The sequence below is a fragment of the Salvia hispanica genome, chromosome 2 (assembly GCF_029641045.1).
Source record: "Salvia hispanica isolate PSC_SH4W2 chromosome 2, Shi_PSC_v1, whole genome shotgun sequence".
Lineage (NCBI taxonomy): Eukaryota > Viridiplantae > Streptophyta > Magnoliopsida > Lamiales > Lamiaceae > Salvia > Salvia hispanica.
The window spans coordinates 27,043,844-27,067,093 of NC_142693.1; the positions used below are offsets into that span (position 1 = coordinate 27,043,844).

General features: G+C 40.1%; 3 pseudogenes; 2 read left to right on the top strand and 1 right to left on the bottom strand.

Moving 5' to 3' along the window:
• The first annotated feature begins 6,822 nt into the window (after window positions 1-6,822).
• Window positions 6,823-14,903, top strand: LOC148931982 (uncharacterized; annotated as a pseudogene).
• A 2,061-nt stretch (window positions 14,904-16,964) lies between these two features.
• On the bottom strand, window positions 16,965-17,981 carry LOC148931983 (secreted RxLR effector protein 161 pseudogene; annotated as a pseudogene).
• A 2,044-nt stretch (window positions 17,982-20,025) lies between these two features.
• On the top strand, window positions 20,026-22,322 carry LOC148931984 (uncharacterized; annotated as a pseudogene).
• Window positions 22,323-23,250: the final 928 nt, after the last annotated feature.

The window sequence follows — 23,250 nt, forward strand, 5'->3', positions numbered from 1 at the left end:
GCATCACTATCAATTCACCACGCTATTGGATCATCAATGCTACATCCGGAGGTGTGGCTGCCGAAGGTAGAGCAGCGATCAAAGAAGGCGGCTCTCGGCCGTATAGGGCAGTAAAGGGCGATGTCCCGAGGCCCTCGTGATGAAAGCAATTCAACGCCAATTCCGCCCACGAAAGGAAATTAGCCCACTTAGTCGGTCTATCCGCCACAAACGCTCGCAGATACTGTTCTAGACCCCTGTTCCGGACCTCAGTTTGCCCATCGGATTGGGGGTGGTAAGCCGTCGAAAAATGGAGCTTCATCCCACTTAGGCGCAACATATCCTCCCATAATTCATTCAAAAACACCGGGTCTCTATCCGAGACCAACGTCTTGGGAAAGCCATGATGTTTTACCACAGTATCAATGAAAACCGTCGCCACTTTCAACGCATTGTAGCTCTTAGGAAACGGGGCGAAATGAGCATATTTGGTCAGACGATCCACCGCCACTAAGATAGATGTGTAGCCCCTAGATTGAGGAAGGCCACTAACAAAATCCATCGAAACATCTTCCCATACCTGAGATGGAATCGGTAACTGCTGTAGCAACCCTAAACCCTAAACCCTAAACCCTAGCAACCCTGCAGGCTTTTGCGTGGAATACTTGGTTGTTTGGCACTCGTAGCAAGATTCCATGAACAACTTCACATCCTTCCTCATTCCCTTCCAATAGAACACTGCTGCCAACCGCTTGAACGTACGGTCGATCCCTGGTTGACCCGCTAATGGGGCAGCGTGAAACTCGTGCAGCAGCCGCTCTTTCAGTGCAGAGTCTTTGCTCACGTAAATACGACGCTTGTAGTAGAGCAGTCCCTCCGCCCATGACAACTCCGGATCCCTTGCCCCAGACTCCACCATCGAGATCAGTTCTATTAGATCAGCGGCGCTCGTCGCCTCCTGCCGCAGTTCGGCCAGCAGCTCCGGCACCGGGCGGGCTACCGTGGTCAAGAGCTGGGCGTCCTGATCTGGATCGCCATTCGCAGTGGGCTCGGCCTGGCTGCACTCCACATCTCTCCGCGACAAAGTATCCGCCACCCTGTTGGAAGCGCCCGTCTTGTACTCAATTCTGAATTTATAACCAATCAACTTTCGAGCATAGAATTGCTGATCTGGAGTCTGAATAATCTGCTGCAACAACTCTTTCAAGCTTTTCTGATCACTTCTGATAACGAATTCCCGACCCAGCAAATACTGGCCCCACTTTTGCACAGCCTCACAATTGCATATAATTCTTTGTGGTACGTGGATGAAATTCGTCGTCTTAGACCGAGCTTCTTGCTAAAGAAAGCCAAAGGATGACCCTCTTGAAGTAACACTGCCCCAATCCCAAAATCTGACGCGTCGGTCTCCAGATAAAAAGTTTTGGTGAAGTCAGGCAGACGAAGGACCGGCGCTGACGACATTGCACCCTTCAGCGCTACAAAACTGCTCGCCGCCGTTTCCGACCAAACAAAGGAGTCCTTCAACAATTCAGTCAAGGGACCCGCAATAGACGCATAATGTGCCACAAACCTCCTGTAATATCCCGTCAAACCTAGAAAACCACGGAGTTGTCGCACTGAAGTGGGGGTAGGCCATGATAACATCGCCTCGATTTTTGAGGGGTCTGCCTTAAGTTCCCCGTTCGCAAATAAGTGCCCCAAGTACTCGACGGTTGTGCAGGCAAACGTGCATTTAGAAAGTTTCACATAGAACTGGTTCTTCGTTAAAATAGACAGTACCTCATTCAAATGTCGGATGTGAGACGGGAATGTTGGGCTGTAAATGAGGATGTCGTCGAAGAACACGATCACAAAATGGCGCAGAAAGGGGCGGATCAGATCATTCATGGCTGCCTGGAATGTGGACGGCGCATTTGTCAGGCCAAAAGGGATGACCAGGAACTCAAAATGCCCGTCGTGTGTTCGAAACGCTGTTTTAAAAACATCCGCTTCGCACAACAGGATTTGATGATAACCAGAGCGCAAATCCAGCTTAGTAAAGAACCGAGCCGCGCCCAACTCGTCGAACAACTCGTCTGTGGTGGGTATCGGGAAATGGTCTGGCACGGTTGCCGCATTCAGAGCGCGGTAATCAATGCAAAAGCGAAACGACCCATTCTTCTTCCTGATCAACAAAACTGGTGAGGAAAACGGGCTTTGACTGGGATGATTATGCCCGAGTCGAGCATTTCCTTGACTTGTCTTTCGATCTCCGTCTTCTGGAAGTACGGATACCTGTACGGGCGGATATTTACTGGTTTAGAGTCGGGTTGAAGATGAATTTTATGGTCGAAATGGCGCTTCGGGGGCATGCCCGATGGAACTTCAAAAGCCTGCACGTGCGAGTGCAGCACTGCCAATATTTCCTCCGGCAGCTCTGCGGGAAATATCACCTCCGCCGTTGCCACATTGCTCGCCTCTTGCCTCGGCAACTGAACCACCTCAAACACCGCTGCGTCGCTCTGCAGAGATAACAAGGATGCGAACCGACACAGTGAAACCGCTTGAGCGAGGGGCGGTACCAACTTCAAGCTAATATGCTCTCCGTTGCGTATGAACTCCAGAGTACCCGCCTCAAAGTCATTCGTCACCCGCCAGAGGGACTTCAGCCACACTCTTCCCAGTATCACATCCGGTCCATGCACTGGAAGAATATGCAAGTCCACCAGGAATACATGGTTCTGCACCACAATCCGAGTCTGCTTACTCGCCCACGAACAGAGCAACGATTCTCCATTACCCACATAGACTCGAAAAGGGCGAATCTTCTGCAGAGGTAGCGCCAACCGTTCCGCCACCAGCGGATGTAAGAAGTCATGCGAGCTACCTGTGTCCACCAAAATGCGGACCTCCGCCGCCCCGATGGCGCCCACTAACTCAATATCCCTCGACAGTTGTGACCAGGCACCCACTTTTCCGGGCACCACCAGCACAGCCCAAGGCGAGATCGTTCCGCCTTCTCTGCTGTCGACAAACGGATCACGGGCAGCTTAGAAAACTCTGAGAACTTATGCCGACCTGGGCGTGGAGGCTGGTGAGGGGGAGCCGGCAGCGCCAGCTGCTGAGATTGACCCACCTGCCGCTGCTCATAACGATTCCCATTCCTGCGCTGAAAGCTAGGCGGTGGTGGCGGCCTTTCGACGCAGCTGTCAAACTCCACTGTTAATGCCATAGCGGCTGCCACCGAAGAAGGATGTTGAAGACGGACCTGGTTTTTAACCGGTTGGGCTATCCCCTCAATATAAATCGGCAGCAATATATATTCCGGTACCCCTAGAACCCGATTCAACATCGTTTCAAAAGCTGTGTTATACTCTATTATCGTACCTGTCTGACACAATTTAGCAATAAGGCCAATGAAATTCTGAAAACATTGTGGGTCAAAACGACGTCGCACGTCGTCGAAGAAATCTGCCCAATTCGCTTGCGGGTTGTTCTCCCGATAATTAAAAATCCACTCAGACGCCGGTCCCTCAAACATCATGACCACATAATGCAATTTGTGATCATCCGAAGTCCCCATATGGTCGAAATAATATTGCACCCTCGAAATCCAGTTTACCGCATCTGACCCGTCGAAGCGAGGCGGCTTCATCTTTTCATAACGGTGCTTCTCTGGACGAAACTGATCATAGCGCGGGGGTTCGTAATATTCAGCGAACTCCTGTCTGCTGCTGCCCGGGGCATCCCAAGCCGTCTGTCTCCTGTTACTATGGCCATCCTGTCTCGCCGCGGGATTATCCCACGCCGTCGATTGTTTACCCCGCGCCATCGTACTACTACCGCCGCCGCACTCCCATAGAGACGGCGTCTGATATGACGACGGAAAAGGCCCACGTTGCCCATGTTGGTTGGAAAACCCTAGCGGTGGTTGAGTTGTAATTCACACCGCTTGTGTGAAGACCAGCCTCCGGTTCGCCGCATCCTCTTTCCATCCCCCCGTGTCGTTGTACGGCGGATCAGGATCTGGTCGACGCTGCTGTTGCAAATTCGGCGAGCGGCGATCGTTTGCGTCTAGGCGAGCCTCAACGCCTGCCAACGACGCCAAGATGTGTTCCATGGCCAACGCCGGTGCATCCAGGGGCACCGTCGATAAAGGCAGAGATTCCAATCCGCGGCTGCCAAGCGCGACGGAAGTGATTAGCGCCTCCGAACGTCCTCCGCCTCGAATCGCCATCCGTAGTAGAGTTCGTGGATGAAAGCACCACTTGTTAGGTATGAACTCCCTAACTCACGATTAATTCCTCCGTGAAGTTGCGGGTGCTTTGCTCGACGATCGCACACGGCAAGAACTAGGTTTGTGTTGAAGAAGAAAAGTAAATTTTGCGTGAAAATATTTTATTTCATAAGGAGGGAAATAAAATACACGCCTATTTATACTAGGACCCTAGGGTTGATTCGACCTACGCTCCGGGAAAGAATCAACGAAGAAAACCCGGAAAGGAGCTTATAGATCGCTCGACGCTAAAATAATTAAAATAACATTAATAGTTCTCAAAATACTAAAGTCAAAAATAATAAAATAAACATGATAATTCAAGACTTCGGCTCTTCTTCTCACGGTTTGCCAAAGTCCGCCAAATGCTTCGGCGGATGTCTCTGCCGACGTGCTCTGTCCCTCGCAATGGTTCTTTCTGCTTCCTTCCGATTGCTCACTCTGGTATCCACTTCACTCTCTTCTACTACCTGCTCCGCGGTCGTCTCCTCCAAGCGCGCCGAGAGTTGACCCGTAACACAGCCCGATGCTAAAAACGTTGGCTGTGTTGGAAAGACTTCAAATTCACAGGGTGCTTGCGAAATGAGCCAAGTAATCAAAGTCATTGTTGTGCTATGATTTACAATGGATTTTGGCAATCAGACATCCTTTGTAATTTCTTTGTAGTTCTTTTTGAGTAGCTAAGGTTTTCCAAACCACTTGTAAATAATGGATTTCATTGTTTTCCAATTAGTAAGTGTTTTATCCTTTACTTTTTGGTCATTCTTATGACACATTTGCATCACAGCTTGCACAAAGGAAATGATAATGAATATGTGTTCATGAATAGATTTAGTTGGCGATGGGTTGCGATGTGGATTCGCAATTGGAATTTGAATTGGATAATTATGTGCTATTTTCTCTAATTTTTTCCATTTTTGGGTTATCATATGGCTATTGGAGCTTGTGTGTCTTCTCTTTTTCGTGGGAGAGAATGAAATAGAGAGAGAAAATGATAGTAAAGTATGACTAAGAATAAAACTAAAGTGTTTGTCAAAAAAAAAGAAAATCACTTCACTATCTTTGGATAGTCCGAAAATATACAACTAAACTACCTAGTGATGGAAGGAGTATTTCCTTTGCATAAAAAGTGCAAGAAAGAGAATTGCGTGCTCTCTTACTTGTTTCCTTTATCAATTTCAAAAATGGAACCAAATTCAACCGTTTCTAGGCAGAGAACTGAACAATTCTTTAAGACCTTCTGTCCAAATCTTGTAGGGTAGAAATCAAGTTGAGGAGTTCTTCTAAACCTTATGAGACTGTTTTTCAGGTACTACACCCAAAGAAATTGGTGATCTTAAATTGGAGATGATGTGGTTGTATGAGGACCAAGTCCTAATCAAATCCCAAACTTATACTCTGACATATATAAACAACTCGTGAGGAGTGTTATATTGCTAACTCAATACTTTATAACTAACTATAATTAAACAAGGGCCTAGATCATCAGCCGTAATGTCAATACTATCAATAAAAAACGTCAATAAGGATATTAAGGTCAATTTACAACAAATTAGTTGTAATTAACTTTTGAAAAATATCTCTAAACTCTAAATGATAAAACTATCTCAATTTAAATTATTTTTTCACACAACATATATAATTTAATAAAAATTCCAATGAGATCTCAATTGCATATGATTCGAGATCAAAATTATTTTTTTTTTTATGAATTTTCGTATTTTTTGTCAAATAGATAATGTCAATATAACTAACAAAATATGTCAACTTAATGCATGTAAAATGTGAATATGAAACTGTGTTGACATATTCAAAACATAGTGTTGATATATTCAATTCACTGTGTTGACATTTTGATCTCAAACCCTAAATTTAGAGTTTTTAATGTTAAAAAAATTAAAAATGAATTTATATGTGGCAATTTATAGACCATTAGATCTTTCAAATCATATGGTATTAAATTAGTTGTAATTAGCTATTAAGGGGTGAGTTAGCAATTAATCACACCCCATGTAGTCGAATTACCAAAAGAAACTCAACTATTCCATGGAAAATAATGTGTGATTCACATTAAAGTCTTGTATACAATTATATTTACCATTGAATCATATCTCTCCAAGAAAGTTGTTATCCCATTATCATCGTCTAACCATTCCACACGCCAAACTCTGTCGTTTCTGTTTCTACTTAATTTATTGTGTGTTATAATCTTTGCAAGTGCAAGCTTACCAATTTTCCACTTCTCTACACTATCAAAGACTAAGCCTGCCCTCATTTCTAGTGGGGCAACAAAAGTTTGGTAATTTTACACTTTGCAGTTGACTTGACTTTTGGAAAATATTATTTTAGATTTATAAATGTAAAAGACATCTTTTTATCATTGCAATTGAAACATCAAAAGTTGCCAGTTTTTTCTTCTTAGCATATCATTACAATCAGCACTCTGGAAATTTTACACTTTTGAAGTTGACTTGACTTAGAAAATGTTATTGAAGAAGCTTTCAGACATATCTGTGGAATATATCATTATTATTTTGAGCATAAATAGGTAAATGAAGCAAAGTAGATAGAGAAAAACATCAGCCATGAAAACAGCATACCTTGTTCTTGCATATCTTTCTCTCCTAACACTGTGTCTGTGTCTTTCAAGAGCAGCAACAAGTGAAGCAGAGGCTTTGATAAGATAGAAATCCAGCCTATCATCTTCTGCTTCCCTCGAGTCTTCGTCTGTCAACAACATCAGCAACCATTGCAGATGGATTGGCATTCGCTGCAACGACGAGGGATCTGTCTCTGGGATTGATCTCCCCGATGCAGACCTTGAAGGGACATTGGACCTGTTCCATTTCACTGCAATTTTTAATTCACCACTTTCAACCTCTCCGTCAATCTGTTTTCCGGCGCCATTCCACCAGAGATCGGTCGCTTAACAGAGCTTCAATACCTGAGCTTCTCCAGCAACCATATTGTTGGAGAAATCCCATATCAGATTGGCAATCTTAGGAAGGTGCGCTTCTTGGATTTGGGCGTCAATTACTTTGAAACTCCTGACTGGTCTCGATTTCCCACTTGAATATCTTAACCTCAGCAGAAATGGTTTTCAAGGCCCCCTGTCACCAAATATCACTAGCCTCTCCAAGTTGAAGGATCTTGGCCTTGGCAGCAACTTCTTCTCTGGCAACATTCTTGATTCTGTAAGCCTTAATCCAAGCCTGCAAAATCTAGAGCTGTACAACAATTTGTTTATAGGAGAAATCCCTCCTTCTATAGGCCTACTCACGAATCTCCAAACTCTAGATCTTGGAATGAACAGATTCAATTCCTCCATTCCCGAGAGCTCAGCCTGTGTTACAAACTGACCGACTAAGATCTATCCCAGAATTCACTCTCAGGGCCATTGCCACCATCCTTGTCAAATCTGGGCAATTTATCTTTGTTGGACCTATCTAAAAATAGCCTGACTGGTGAAATATTGCCACGTTTCATTATGAGTTGGAGAAAACTAAACACACTACAAATTAAAGACAACGAATTCAGTGGAAAGCTTCCATCAGAAATAGGCTTGCTCACATACCTCGAGTATTTGTTGCTCTCTAACAATTCGTTTTCAGGCAGCATCCCACCAGAGATAGGAAACCTACAAAATTTGTCCGTGCTGGACCTTTCAACCAATAGTTTTTCAGGTGCAATACCTAAAGTCATAAACCAATTAAGTTGGAACTTGGAAAACAATGCTTTATATTCCTTGGTAACAATGGTCTCTCACATTGCATTTGTAAGCTCTCTACCTACAATGCTAAAATGACATGCATGTACTCCCTCCGTCCCTTAAATTTTGTCACATTTTTCCATTCCCGATCATTCCACAAACTTTGTCATATTTCACTTTTTACCGTTTTTAATAGAGGACCTCATATTCCTCTAACTTATTTCCACTCACATTTGATGATAAAACTAATACTCCCTCCGTCCCCGAATACTTGACACGGTTTGACCCGGCACGGGTTTTAAGAAATGTAATGGAAAGTGTGTTGAAAAAGTTGGTGTGATGTGGGTCCTACTTTTAAAGTATTAGTTTTATAATAAATGTGAGTAAGAATGAGTTAGTGGAATATGGGTCCACTACCAAAAATGGAAAAAGTGAACTGTGTCAAGTATTCGAGGACGGACCGAAATGGCAAACTGTGTCAAGTATTCGGGGACGGAGGGAGTATATAAAAGTAGGACTCACTTTCAACTACATATCTTAAAACTTGTGCCCAGTCAAAGTTTGCCCGATGCAAGTTCATACATTTGGGTTAATAGTGATATTGTTGCTAACTCTATAATAACTCGTTTTTCAGGTACCATCCCACCAGAGATACGAAACCTACAAAATTTGTTCGGGCTATACCTTTCAACAAATAACTTTTCAGGTGAAATACATCTAAGTCATAAACTGACTGAGTGGGAACTTGGAAAACAATGCTTTATATTCCTTGGCAATATACTAATTATTTTGCAACCTGGCATATCCTTAGTGAATTTCTTATTCTTTTTAATGACGGATTGCAATGACCATCAGTTTGAATCAAATACTACTAGTACTTTTAATAAGCATAATTGTGCTATAAAAATGCTACGCATCTACGTATTTTAAAGTATAAAAATTTTGATTTATATTCTTATTTAACTTTAAAATAAATTTTTTTAGATCCAATACCATCCACCATTGGAAAACTTTCAAATCTGGGTTTCTTATATCTCTCTTCCAACAAATTAAATGGTGAGCTCTCATCCCCTATCAACAACTTGGCATATCTTGAGTAATCTTGTAGGCCAAATACTAAGTTTCAATAGCTACTCGCGTGCAAGATGTCATACTAGTATGAAGTGACATTATATAAATATCTCATATAAATCTAAAATATTATGTCATTTCTAGAATGTTTTGTTATAGTGATTCCGTACGAACATGCCTTCTGGAAAACGAATTTTATTCCTCTGGGTATTACCATATGAGTTTATGGCTATGTCCCAAACTTCTACCATCTACAATTGAGAATCTATAGTTATGGCTATATATGTCCCAACAAATTAAATGGTGTTTTTATCTACTCCGTACAATATATAGTACTAGTATTAGTTTAGTTCACAACATGATAATCATGAACAGTTTAGTTTCAGATGTGAAGAAATTTGATTTATATCCTTCTTATATTTCAAATAAATGGTTTGAAGGTCCAATATCATCCACCATTGGAAATCATTCAAATCTGAGGGGGTTATATCTCTCTTCCAACAAATTAAACGGTGAGTTCTCATCCCCTATTTGCTATAAAAATGTTACTTTCCGTCCACCATAAGGAGTACCATTTCTTTCCGGCATGGATTTTAAGGAATATTAAGAATAGTGAGGGGAAACAAGTTAGTGAAATATAGATCTTATTTTTATATACTCCCTCCATCCCACATTAGGAGTCTCGGTTTACCATTTTTGGGTGTCCCACTTTAGGAGTCCCGGTTAAAATATTTCATAAATGGTAATAGACCCCACATTCCACTAACCTTTTTTCTATTCACATTTTATTATAAAACTAATACTCCCTCCGTCCACGAAAATTTGTCTCAGTTTTCCATTTCCGTCCGTCCCCCAAAATTTGTCCCATTTCACTTTTACCATTTTTGGTAGTGGACCCCATATTCCACTAACTCATTCTTACTCACAATTTATTATAAAACTAATACTTTAAAAGTAGGACCCACATCCCACCAACTTTTTCAACTCACTTTCCATTACATTTCTTAAAACCCGTGCCCGGTCAAACCGGGACGAATTTTCGTGGACGGAGGGAGTATATAAAAGTAGGAGTCACATTCCACTATCTTTTTTCACCAACTTTCTTTACATTTCTTAAAAACTTGTGCCGAACTCAAATGAGACTCCTAAAATGGGACGGAGGGAGTATTAGTTTTAAATCAAATGTGAGTGGAATGAGTCATGATATGTGGGGTCTATTATCATTTTTACTTTGTGGGGTCTATTATCATTTATAGTGAAAATTAATCGAGACTCCTATTTGCGAATGGGTCAGAATGGAAATATGGGCCTCCTAATGGTACGTGGAGTCTAATGCAGATAGCAAACATATTGTTACATCAGTAAAATGTCATGCATGTGTATTTTTGGTATGAATAAATCTGATTTATATCCTTTTTTTATCTTCCAAATAAATTGTCTGAAGGTCCAATTCCATCCACTATCGGAAACCTTTCAAATCTAGGTACCTTAAAACTCTCCTCCAACCAATTAAATGGTGATCTTCCATCCTCCATCTGCCGGTTGTCACAACTTTCTAATCTTCTTCTCTCAAATAATACTTTGGAAGGAAGACTGTCGCGGTGCTTTGGAAACTTCAGCAGATCATTGACCATCTTTCACCTAAACGAAAATCAATTTAGAGGCCTCATACCATCTATCTTTTCTAAGAATTGTTGTCTTATGTCCATCAACTTGGGTAATAACAAATTCAATGGACAATTACCTAGATCCTTAATCAATTGCCATAGTCTAGAAGGCCTCGACATTGAAAATAATAGAATACATGATAAATTTCCCTTTTGGATGGAACGCTGTTAGGAACCTAAATTCCTAACGAACCGATTAAACGGAAAATAATAAGATAAGAGAATCCGGCGCCCGTGAGGGTCGGCGGAGATAAGGATCTGGGCGGTTGTGCGCGGGTTCCAACCCGTCGGGCAACGACTACAGATCAGATATACGTTTCTGGCTGTGCGCGGAGAGATTCCGTCGGGCAGCCGGTGGCGTATGGAATTTAGGATTCAACGTATCACACATGGAACATGGCCAAAATAATGTATTCATTGAATGATTAAAATGATAATAACATCTCCTATTTATAATACTCTAATACTACTATCCTAACTTATTGAACAAGAAATAAAATATATGGAAGATACTATGAATCAAAAGATAACTAACTAAAAGATATGGAAGATGTAGTGAATCAAAATATACTAATTAATTGGGGAAACCTAAGATATGGAGATCGTAACAACTCCCCCACGGTTGAAATCCACCTTGTCCTCAAGGTGGAAACCACAAACCAACGACCAGAGTTGAAAGCAAAAGCTTTCGCGAGGCGTTTCCTCCCGGATCAAATACATATCGACCAACTGAAACTCTTCCTTTATCACCCCCAAGAGTGCTCAAATATGGCGTGTCATTCCGCGGAGGGATCAACCTTGCATTGGTGTCGAGCGATGTTGATCGATGATTCATACTTGGTACATCACCGACACAAAGAATTACGGCCAAACCGGTGTACGCACCATCTCCTTTCGTGCGCCAATAATTTCCAGCAACATTTTTTTATGGAACTTGAACAACACTCAGTGAGGCGACGACCTTCATCACTTCATTAGTGGAATCGTCCTCCTCTACATCGTTCAACAATGTCGTTTCTTCCTTTTCTGTACTCATATCGGAGCTGCAAGACAGGAAGATTTCCACAAAAGATGATCCCTTATTCTCATTAGGCAAGCCATGATCCATGGCTTCTTTGGCTGCTGTCTCGAATATGGAATCCTTTGAATCACAAAGCTCCTCTTCACCCTTACCACGATCAACAATGCAGTCAAGAACTCTGCCTTCAACACATGAATATGCAATCTGCTCATCTAAACTCGATGAATCAAACGTTTCATCTCCTTCTTGCTCTCTCATTCCAACACTAACTTGGTAATCTGGTTCACACCGACTCCCACGGGAACAACGACCAGGAGTAGCTTTCTTCTTCAACACTGGACTTGGCATTGAGCACTCAATATACATATTATGAGAGAGAGAGCACCTTCTCTCCCAACATAGATCATCACTTCCAAATCTCTCAAAAGACATGTTGTCTGCCGGGTATTCCTTCTTCGTGTGCAATCCAGACGGGTCCCAACAGGTAGGCGAGCATAGAGGCTGGTGCGGGGTCTGATTGGACACTCGTGCGGGCTGACCGTACAGGTCCCGCGGCGGGAGGCTCAAGCGCGGTGGCTGGTCGGCGGTGGGGCGGGCAGACTGGCCTCGCGGCGCTCGCACCTCCTCCTGCTGGTGAGGGCGGTCCCAGCACGTCTTCGCGCGTCGGGGCCGGTGATCAAAGGGGGGGTAACCATGGTCCTGCTGCTGCGTCGGAGGGTCCCAGCACCTCGGGTGATGCGGCTGCGTTGTGTGAATTGGGTAGCGATCGAACCCTAATTGGACTCGTTGATCTCTGCGATCAATTAGGTGGCCCCTCTCGTGGTAGCCGCCGCGGTGTCGAGGCCGTGCATCCTGCGCGCGATCGCGGTACCCAATGGGCGGGTATCCCGTCCATGTGCGACGATCAGGTGGATCCAAGCGTTTTGGCCTGGGGTGAATGGGTGGACAGAGGTTGTTAATGCGCCGATCTGCTGCGTCCAAACGGGCTTCCATCATGTCCAATAGGCGATCAAATTTTGCAAACATCGAGTGTATCTGGTGCGGCGGCTGATATTGGTGGTAAATATCCATAACTAAAAAGAGGAAAAGGAATGTAGCTTCTGTTCGAGGATTTTTTGTAAGTGGAATTTTTTTTTTGAATGAGTGAGTGTTTGGGTTACGTAAGAGAGAATATGGAGGATTAGATGTGGCTGTGATGGTGGTGCTGTGGCTGATATTTTTTTTTTTTTTTTTTTTGGGAAATATAGATGAACGAAGATGGAGGATGAGTACGGGATGAAAGCACCAGTTGTTAGGAATCTAAATTCCTAACGAACCGATTAAACGGAAAATAACAAGATAAGAGAATCCGGCGCCCGTGAGGGTCGGCGGGGATAAGGATCTGGGCGGCTGTGCGCGGGTTCTAACCCGTCGGGCAACGACTACAGATCAGATATACGTTTCTGGCTGTGCGCGGAGAGATTCCGTCGGGCAGCCGGTGGCGTATGGAATTTAGGATTCAACGTATCACACATGGAACTTGGCCAAAATAATGTATTCATTGAATGATTAAAATGATAATAACATCTCCTATTTATAATACTCTAATACTACTACCCTAACTTATTGAGCAAGAAATAAAATAATTGGAAGATACTATGAATCAAAAGATAACTAACTAAAAGATATGGAAGATGTGGTGAATCAAAATATACTAATTAATTGGGGAAACCTAAGATATGGAGATCGTAACAACTCCCACTTATTGAATAAGAAACGAAATATATGAAAAGATATGCAAAACCCTAATATATCTAACCTAATTAAATAAAAGATATGCAAAACCCAAATATATCTAAACTAATTAAATGAAAGGCTCGTAACAAGATAAGAGATTTGGATAAGAGAACCTAAATTCCTAACGAACCGATTAAACGGAAAATAATAAGATAAGAGAATCCGGCGCCCGTGAGGGTCGGCGGGGATAAGGATCTGGGTGGTTGTGCGCGGGTTCCAATCCGTCGGGCAACGACTACAGATCAGATATACGTTTCTGGCTGTGCGCGGAGAGATTCCGTCTGGCAGCCGGTGGCGTATGGAATTTAGGATTCAACGTATCACACATGGAACTTGGCCAAAATAATGTATTCATTGAATGATTAAAATGATAATAACATCTCCTATTTATAATACTCTAATACTACTACCCTAACTTATTGAGCAAGAAATAAAATATATGGAAGATACTATGAATCAAAAGATAACTAACTAAAAGATATGGAAGATGTGGTGAATCAAAATATACTAATTAATTGGGGAAACCTAAGATATGAAGATCGTAACAAACGCCTACGCAAGCTTCGGGTGCTAGTGTTGAGGTCTAACAAGTTTGGTGGTAACATATCGCTTCCTTTACGAACCAAGTTTCCATTTCCAAGGTTGCAAGTTTTCGATGTATCCCATAATGAATTTGTGGGATCTCTACCTCAAAGATATATCAACAATTTCATAGCAATGATTGAGCCTGTAGAAATTGAATATGATGAGTTTCTAATTTACATGGAGATGAAGCTCGACCTAAAAGGTCAGAATCAGTTAATTAAGAGATTATTGAAAACCTTCACAACAATTGATCTTTCCTCCAATAGATTCTCTGGGAATATTCCAGATTCCATAGGAAATGATAAGATTCTCAAATATTTGAACCTGTCACACAATAGCCTCACATGACATATACCTTCATCACTTGGAAACTTGAGTGAACTCGAATCATTGGACTTTTCAACAAACCAACTGGATGGAGAAATTCCAAGTGAATTGACAAGGTTGACATTTCTTGCGAAATTAAACCTTTCAATAAACAATCTTGTTGGGCAAATACCGCGATCCAATCAGTTCTCCACATTTGAGAATGATTCGTATATGGGAAACTTGGGATTGTGTGGAGTTCCGTTGACGAGAAAATGCATAGAGGATGATGGGAAATCAATACAGCCTGCTGAAGAAGAAGATGATGAAAATGGAGTTATAGATGGATTTGGTTGGCGATGTGTTGTGATGGGATATGGAAGTGGATTTGTAGTTGGGATTGGAATTGGTCACATGATAATAAGAAGTGGAAGTCCAAGATGGTTAGTGGAATTCTTTTTCGGGGTTGGATATCAATATAAGACGATGAAGAGAAGCAACCGAGCTGCACCAACACGCAGGGGAACGTGATTTGAAGCCAAAGAGAATTGTGTTTGATTTGGAACTACTGCTTGTGTTTGAGTTGTGTTTTCTATTTCTGTTTACCTTTTAAATTGCAACTTATCGATTTGCTTAGTATCTTTAATAAATTTTGTGAAGTATTGCTAAATTGTGTTCTGTATTTTGAAAAAAAAATTCTATCATACTGAAAAAATTGATGGGTAAAATTATGGAAAATTTTAGAATGTATTCCCTTCATTTAAAACCAGTAGTCATGTATTTCCATTTTAATCCATTTATGAAAATTAGTTAGACCTCCATTAGTTTGTTTCTTATTCTAACAAGGTCGATTTAATTTTATATCACTAATACTTGTACATTTTTTTCTCTAGTGAAAAATGAAAAATAAAATTGCGGAAAATAAAAGACTATTGCAGAAAATAAAAGACGGGAAGAACTTTAAAGACTACATTGTGAATGACTTGGGTTTTTTTTTAATTCTCTCAATTATTGTTTTTGAGCATGGGAATGGGAGTTTAATCTGTTCTGATTAGTGGTTTATGTGTTTATTCACTAATTAGTGTGATATTTATGAGCTAATTTTGATAGTTTATGTTGTTTGAGTTGGTAGGTGTTAGTGGATAGTGATGTGCTTGATTGCTCCCTTTTCTTTGTTATATGGCTTTTAATTACTTAAAATAACGCTTTTTTTGCTTATCAATGAAGAAGAAGATTGAATTTTGCATTGGTGTGTAGGAACTGATCGGTTTCGTGTAATTAGTTAACTTTAATATGTGGTCGTACTCGATTTTAAATTTAGAATTTGTAATATGTTCTTAAGCTAAAATTTGTTTTGTAGTATTTCAAAGAACTAATTTATTAAAGTTTAGAATATATAGCCGGCACCTGATCTAAACTTGAGATGAAATATTTTTATAAAATTGATGAACTTGTCTGATTAAACCATATTTGTATAAGCCCAAATGGAAGAACTTTCACCAACATAACTCTCATTGCACTTCCATTTTATAAGGCCAAAAAATAAAAGCCCAAGATTAAAACCTCAAGATGGGCTTTACCAATGTATTCATAGCCCATATACATACATGTATTCTTTTATAATTATTATGACCTTATCTATATGCATTTAGGTCTATCTTTGGAGAGATCTTATTCTTCATGTACTATCCCCAAAGATATCGCTATTCCAAATAAAATAAAAATATAGTAATTCATATGTTAACGAGACTCAGAACTAGAAACCTCTAGCCACTTACCGCAAGTAAAACGAGTACACAAGACATTTCATGCATAAAAATATAGTTGGAGTCTAAATATAAATATGTGGCTTTATTTGATTTAGCTTCATTATGCATTTTTCATTAATGGGACAAGAAAATATGTGGCTTTATTTGATTTAGCTTTATCATGCAATTGACATTCTTGTTCAAAAAGGCATCTTCTAGGCTTCTTGTTTGAGTTTACAATTATCAATATGTATAATAATATGGAGACAGTTTCCTCGTATATTCTACTTCCTCTACTTATTTTATTTTCATGTCTTAGCCTTCGTTATACTATTTTTGTCCTTTCCCATGGATTATAAGCACACCTCTTACGTTAAATTATCAAGAATCAATATCACTGAGTTGTATTGATTTATAAGTTGGTTGGAAAATTCTTTCGTCAATTAAAACCTCCATTGCGACATTATCTTGAGATGAACTATTTCAAACAATTTGTACATTATTTGTGATCATAACTTAGTCGCACTTCACTTTCTTCATTTGTCTTTCAAACTTGCAAGTTGGATTTCTGCTTAAGTCAAAGTCCATTCTATTACTGTCACTGCTCTGGGTCCCATTGCATATAACTTATATGACCAACTCAAAAGATATTATATGCATTGTGAATAGTCTTTTTCTATTTTTCCAAAATTTACTCATTTCACATTATTTTGAAAAATAATTTGACCACCACTCCAAGAAACACTTCACCTTTTTCTACAATATCCCTGATGTAATGGAACCTTACATCTATACGCTTTGTCCTATCATGGAACACAGGATTTTTACATAACTGAATAGCAGATTAAGAATCAGAGAATACAACAGGAGAAGTTTTCACAAACTTGAGTTCACAAAGCACTCCCTTTAACCATACAGCCTCTTTCATTGCCTTAGTGATAGCAATATACTCTGACTCAGTGGTAGACAAGGCCACAATGTGCTGCAACTTGGATTTCCAACTTATGCAAGATCTACACACTGAAAACACATAGGAGGTAGTTGACTTCCTCTTATCTCTGTCATTAGCATAATTAGAATCCATAAAACCAGTTAGTAAAACACCATCATCACATTTAGAATAGCATAAACCATACTTAGCAGTTTGCTTCAAGTATCTTAGAAGCCATTTCAGAGCTTCCCAATGAATAGGACCTGGATTAGACATGTATCTACTAAGACAAGAAACTGCATAGGAAATATCAGGCCTAGTGCTAACCATCAAGTACATCACAGATCCAATAGCATTAGCATAGGGAATTCTCTTCATAGCATCAACTTCAGATTGAGATTTAGGGCACAGGTCTTTACTCAACATAAAATGAGCAGCTAAAGGCACAGAAGCAGGCTTAGCATCAAACATGTTAAACTTTTTCAGAATTTTGTACACATAAGGTTCTTGATGCAACATAAGGGTGGATGTTTTTCTATCTCTATAGATATTAATCCCTATGATTTTCTAAGCATCACCCAGATCCTTCATGTCAAAATTCTCACTCAAGGCAGCTTGCACACCCTTAATGGTTTTCAAACAAGGACCCATTATAAGCATATCATCAACATATAAAAGCAAGAACAACAGGCACTGTATCAAGATTCTTAACATATAAGCATGCATCAAAGATACTTCTGACAAAACCTAACTTCTGCATACATGTGTTAAACTTGATATTCCACTGCCTGGGGACTGTTTTAAACCATATAAGGCGTTTTTTAACAAGCATACATGATTGGGAAACTTGGGATCAACAAAGCCCTCAGGCTGTTTCATAAAAATGGGCTTATCAAGATCACCGTGTAAGAAAGCAGTTTTAACATCCATTTGCTTTAATTCCCAATTAAAATGAGCACACAAAGCTAACATCATCCAGTAGTGAATTCAGGGGCAAAGATCTCTGTGTAATCTACCCCCTCTTGTTGAGTAAAACCTTTTGCCACTAATCTAGCCTTGTACCTAAGGCCCTCCACCTCATTTTTCAATTTGTAAAGCCACCTGCAATCAACCACAGATGCACCAGGAGGCAAAGGTACAAGAATCCAAGTAAAATTAATTGTTAAAGAATGCATCTCCTCCAACATGGCTTTATGCCATTGACTCCGGAACTTTGATTTAGTAGCTTGCTTATAAGTTTGGGCTCATCCCCATCTGATTCATACACATTGAAAGACAAATTTATAAGGGTAACTAAACCAACAAAGCCATCATATCTAGAAGGTTTATTGACATTGACCCTTCTAGTTCTATCTCTGGATAACACATAATCCTGCAAGTTAGTATTATCAATAGCATTTTGGATACCACTTGGGCTATGTATCACATTCTGAGCAGGAACAGGAGGAGAATTTCTAACAGGACTATCATGCAAATTAGGCACATTGTCAGCAACATTTTGGGCAGGATTATCATGCATCACATTTGGATTTCCTTCATCAGGTGTCTCATTAGGAGTATAGACTGGATAAGTGTTCCAAAATGGCTGCTCCACCTCACTTAGAGCATCACTAGGATGCTCCACTCCAGTGAGTGTATCTGTGGACTCCACCTCATTGAGGGGTTCATTGTCCACATCTATAGGATCTGGGCTACTTGTCAATCTTAAGCAGGGGAATTCATCTTCATGGAAGACTACATCCCTACTTATTATGACCTTGAACCCAGGTTCATCCCTTAGCCAGACTCTATACCCTTTGACACCCTCAGGGTAACCTAGAAAAACACCTTTTCCTAGATCTAGGCGCAAGTTTATCAGACTTATTATGCACAAAGGCAGTACAACCAAAAACCCTTATGTGAGAAAAGTTAAGAGGCTTTCCATAGAACACATATTCAGGATACTGACCAACCAAAGGCACAGAAGGGGACCTATTTACCAAATAAGTAACAGTTAATAAAGCCTCACCCCAAAACTTTTTTGACAATCCAGACTTAGAAAGCATGCATCTCACTTTTTCAAGTAAAGTTCTGTTCATCCTCTCAGCAACCCCATTTTGCTGTAGGGTATAAGGCAATGTTTATGTCTTTTGATTCCAAAACTATCACATAAGTCATCCATCTGATTAGCTGCATCTGATTTATCACATGCACACTGAGTAGAAAGATTAGTCACACAAGAAAGATGATCCCGAAGGATCAAAGACAAAAGAGACTAAGTCAGAGAATCGGGCCACGAGTGGCTCAGGCACAGCAGTGACTACATTAGGCCTTAGACCTCCCCAATCCTCACAGCAAGTCACAAAGGAGAGCACCATTGAACGAACTCACACCAAAGATTAGTGGAACCCTAGATCTCACCACTCAACGATCACCACGGCCTTCTCACACGCGGACAAGCACAAACAACTCAAAACTTCACCTCGAACACAAGAACCCTTACAAAACACTCCAAGCACTTCGGGATTGGTCACAGACAAAAGACCAAACCCTAGATTAGAGAAGGAAACCAAAGAAGTTGCCTAACACTCAATCTACACCGGTAGAACTCTTAGGAACTGAGAATCATCGGTGAAACAAAAAGCTCGAAGGAGAACTCTGGCGAGATTCGCCGGAATCTTGGAGAGAAGGGAGAGAGAAGGCGGTTTCTGAAAGCAAGAGAGATAATGAATCGAATGAGAGAAACCTAAGGCCTTCTCTCACTTAACAAACACACCTCACATCTAACGGCTGTGGTGCAGGATCCGCGTGGAGTTGCCACATGGCGCGCATCTAGCAGCCCTGGCAAAGAAACGGGCCTGACTTAATTTGGGCCAACACTTATTCTTATGGGCTCAGCACAAGAGCAGCCCAACCGAATAATAATAGAAGCCCAAAGCAAGGAGTCCAATTAAATGATGTTCGGGATATTGTTCGGGATATTACAATATGAGCTATGGCTATATGTGTCCCCACAAATTAAATGGTGTTTTATCTACAATATGGAGTATTAGTTTAGTTCACAACATGATATGCATGTACAATTTTTAAAGTAAAGAATTTTGATTTATATCCTTATTTAACTTTAAAATAAATTGTTTGAAGGTTCAATACCATCCACCATTGGGAATCTATCAAATCTGGAGTTCTTATATCTGTCTTCCAACAAATTAAATGATGAGCTCCCATCCTCCATCTGCAACTTGTCATCCCTTTCTTATCTTCTTCTCTCGAATAATACTTTGGAATGAAGACTGCCACGATGCTTTGGGAGCTTCAGCAGATCTTTGACCATCTTTCATCTAAACCAGAATCAATTTAGTGGCCTCATACCATCTACCTTTTCTAAGAATTGTAGTCTTATTTCCATCAATTTGGGTAATAACAAATTCCACGGACGACTACCTAAATCCTTGATCAATTGCCGAAATCTAAGGGGTCTAAATACTGGAAATAATAGAATACAAGATGTATTTCCCTTTTGGATGGAAGACCTATCCCAACTTCGAGTGCTAGTGTTGAGGTTTAACAAGTTTGGTGGTAAAATGTCGTTTCCTTCACGAACCGAGTTTCCATTTCCTAGGTTGCAAGTTTTTGATGTATCGCATAATGAATTTGTGGGCCCTCTACCTCAAAGATATGTCAACAATTTCAATGCAATGATTGAGCCAGTAGCAGTTGAAGATGATGAGTTTCTAAATTACATGGAGATGAGGCTCAACTTAAAAGGTCAGTATCAGTTAATTACGAGACTATTGGAAACCTTCACAACAATTGACTTATCTTCCAATAGATTCACTAGGAATATTCCACCTTCCATAGGCAATCTTAAGATTCTCAAATACTTGAACCTGTCACACAATAGCATTCACACAATAGCATCACAGGACATATACCTTCATCTCTTGTCAACAAATAAATTGGATGGAGAAATTCCGAGTGAAAAGGTTGACATTTCTTGCGAAATTAAACCTTTAAATAAACAATCTTGTTGGGAAAATACCGCGATCCAATCAGTTCTCCACATTTGAGAATGATTCATATGTGGGAAACTTGGGAGTGTGTGGATTTCCGTTTACAAGAAAATGCAAAGATGATGATAGGGAATTGATGCAGTCTGTAGAAGAAGAGGGTGATGATGCTTATGAATTCATCGATGGATTTGGTTGGCGATGTGTTGTGATGGGATATGGAAGTGGATTCGTAGTTGGGATTGGAATTGGTTACATGATTATTAGAAATGGAAGGCCAATATGGTTAGTGGAATTTTTTTTGGCGTTGGATATAAATATAAAACGAAGAAGAGGCGCAACAGAGCTACACCAACACGTAGGGGAACTTGATTGAAGACCAAAGAGTAATTGTGTGCTTTTCTAGTGTTTAATTTGGAACTACTTCTTATGTTTGAGTTGTGTTTTCTATTTCTTTCTACTTTTTTCATTGCTAGTGATGTCGTTTTGCTTAGTATCTATGATATATGCTCTGAAGTATTAAGCTAAAATGTGTTCTGTGTTTGATAAAAAAAAATCTGTCCAAAAAAAAATTGATTGGTAAAATTATGGAAAATTAGTACTCCCTTGGTACATAACCAATAGTCATGTTTTTCCATTTTGATCCATTTACAAAAATTAGTCAGACTGACAGTTTGTAGTTTGTGTTTTCATTTTCTATCAATAATACTTCTACCATTTTTTTGTATGCCTGTCATGTTTTACTACTTTTGCAGAGCAAAGTACTATTTTGGTCGTATGGCTAGAATACGAAGTTGGTTAAGAAAGTTCATTTTTTTCGAAATACGACTACTAAACAAATAAAAACATTGCCGAATCGGTCATTTTTTTTTTGTTCCGCGGTCAATCGTGGACTAGTGAAATTTTGACCGGATTAATCGATTTTGATCACAGCAGCTGATATTTCAAAAAAAATTTCAAAATCATTTCTCTCTTCTTCTCTCCCAACTTCATTCTCCCAAAAAAAATTTCAAGTCGATTATTGTTATCGAAGACATCCACTGCTCGATTAATCTCACTAACAGGAACAAGGGCGGCGGCAGGAAGAATATTAGCTACGAAGTTGCGTTGCCGTCGACGGCGATGTGGTCGTGCTGCGGAATCTCATCGAGAAGCTGGATCCGGCATTGCTGAGGAGCAGCAGTTGCTGCTCCTTGCCGGCGCTGAATATTCTTCTGAAGAAGGGGGCGGTGGAGGAATTGAAATGTGTGATCGACCTCGGTTTACAAATGGATATGTGTAATTGGGAGTGTTGGAACAATTGATGTGGAACAAAGGGCAGTTGTAATCTATGCACTCCAGATGCTTGATAAATCGATAGTGTAATACTGGAAAAAATGAAATCTCTTTGTTGTAGGATTTCTCCGTCTTCTATGCACTCTCTCCCTCCCACAATAAGAGTTACATTTTTCCATTTTAGTCCGTCCTACAATAAAAGTCACACTTCATTTACTTGAACCACGGCTAAATATGTAGAAAAAGAGTACTCTGTATGACTGTTACTTTAATCGATAAGTTAAAAAAGGTTAGGTTATAGAATTGTGGGATATTATTCCCTAAAACTATGAACTTTACCTAAAATTTAGTATTTCCCATGAATTTTGAAATTGGTCTATAATATTACAAACTTTGCATATTGTTTGATATTTCCCAAACTCACTCAAATAAGATATTTTCATCAAAATCTTATTTTACATAGGTAACTGTGATACGTTTTATGATATTTTAAACCAATGTTTAAGTTCATAATATGGAGGATAAAAAGTCATGTTGAAACCACGTTGATTTAATTGTGTCAAGTATGATAAAAATGTTTCGTAAGTTAGTCAAATATATGCAGTGGGAAATACCAAACAAAGTGCAAAGTTTGTGATATTATATTCCAATTTTAAAGTTCATGGAAAATACAAATTTTATGCAAAGTTTATGGTTTTAGGGACTAATTTCTCTAGAATTAATTAGAGAAGCTTCCCTCATTTTCAATTAATGAGACACCAATTTACAGTTCAAGTGGAACAGAGAATTAATTAAAAGTGGGACTTGATTACATAAGCTTCACGCGTTTTCCAATGGGAGTATGGGACAACACAATTTTGGAAAATTTTGACATTACAATTGACTAGGAAAAGATGGAATATTTCCTTACCTTCACGCCAGTTTTGTCTTCTTAG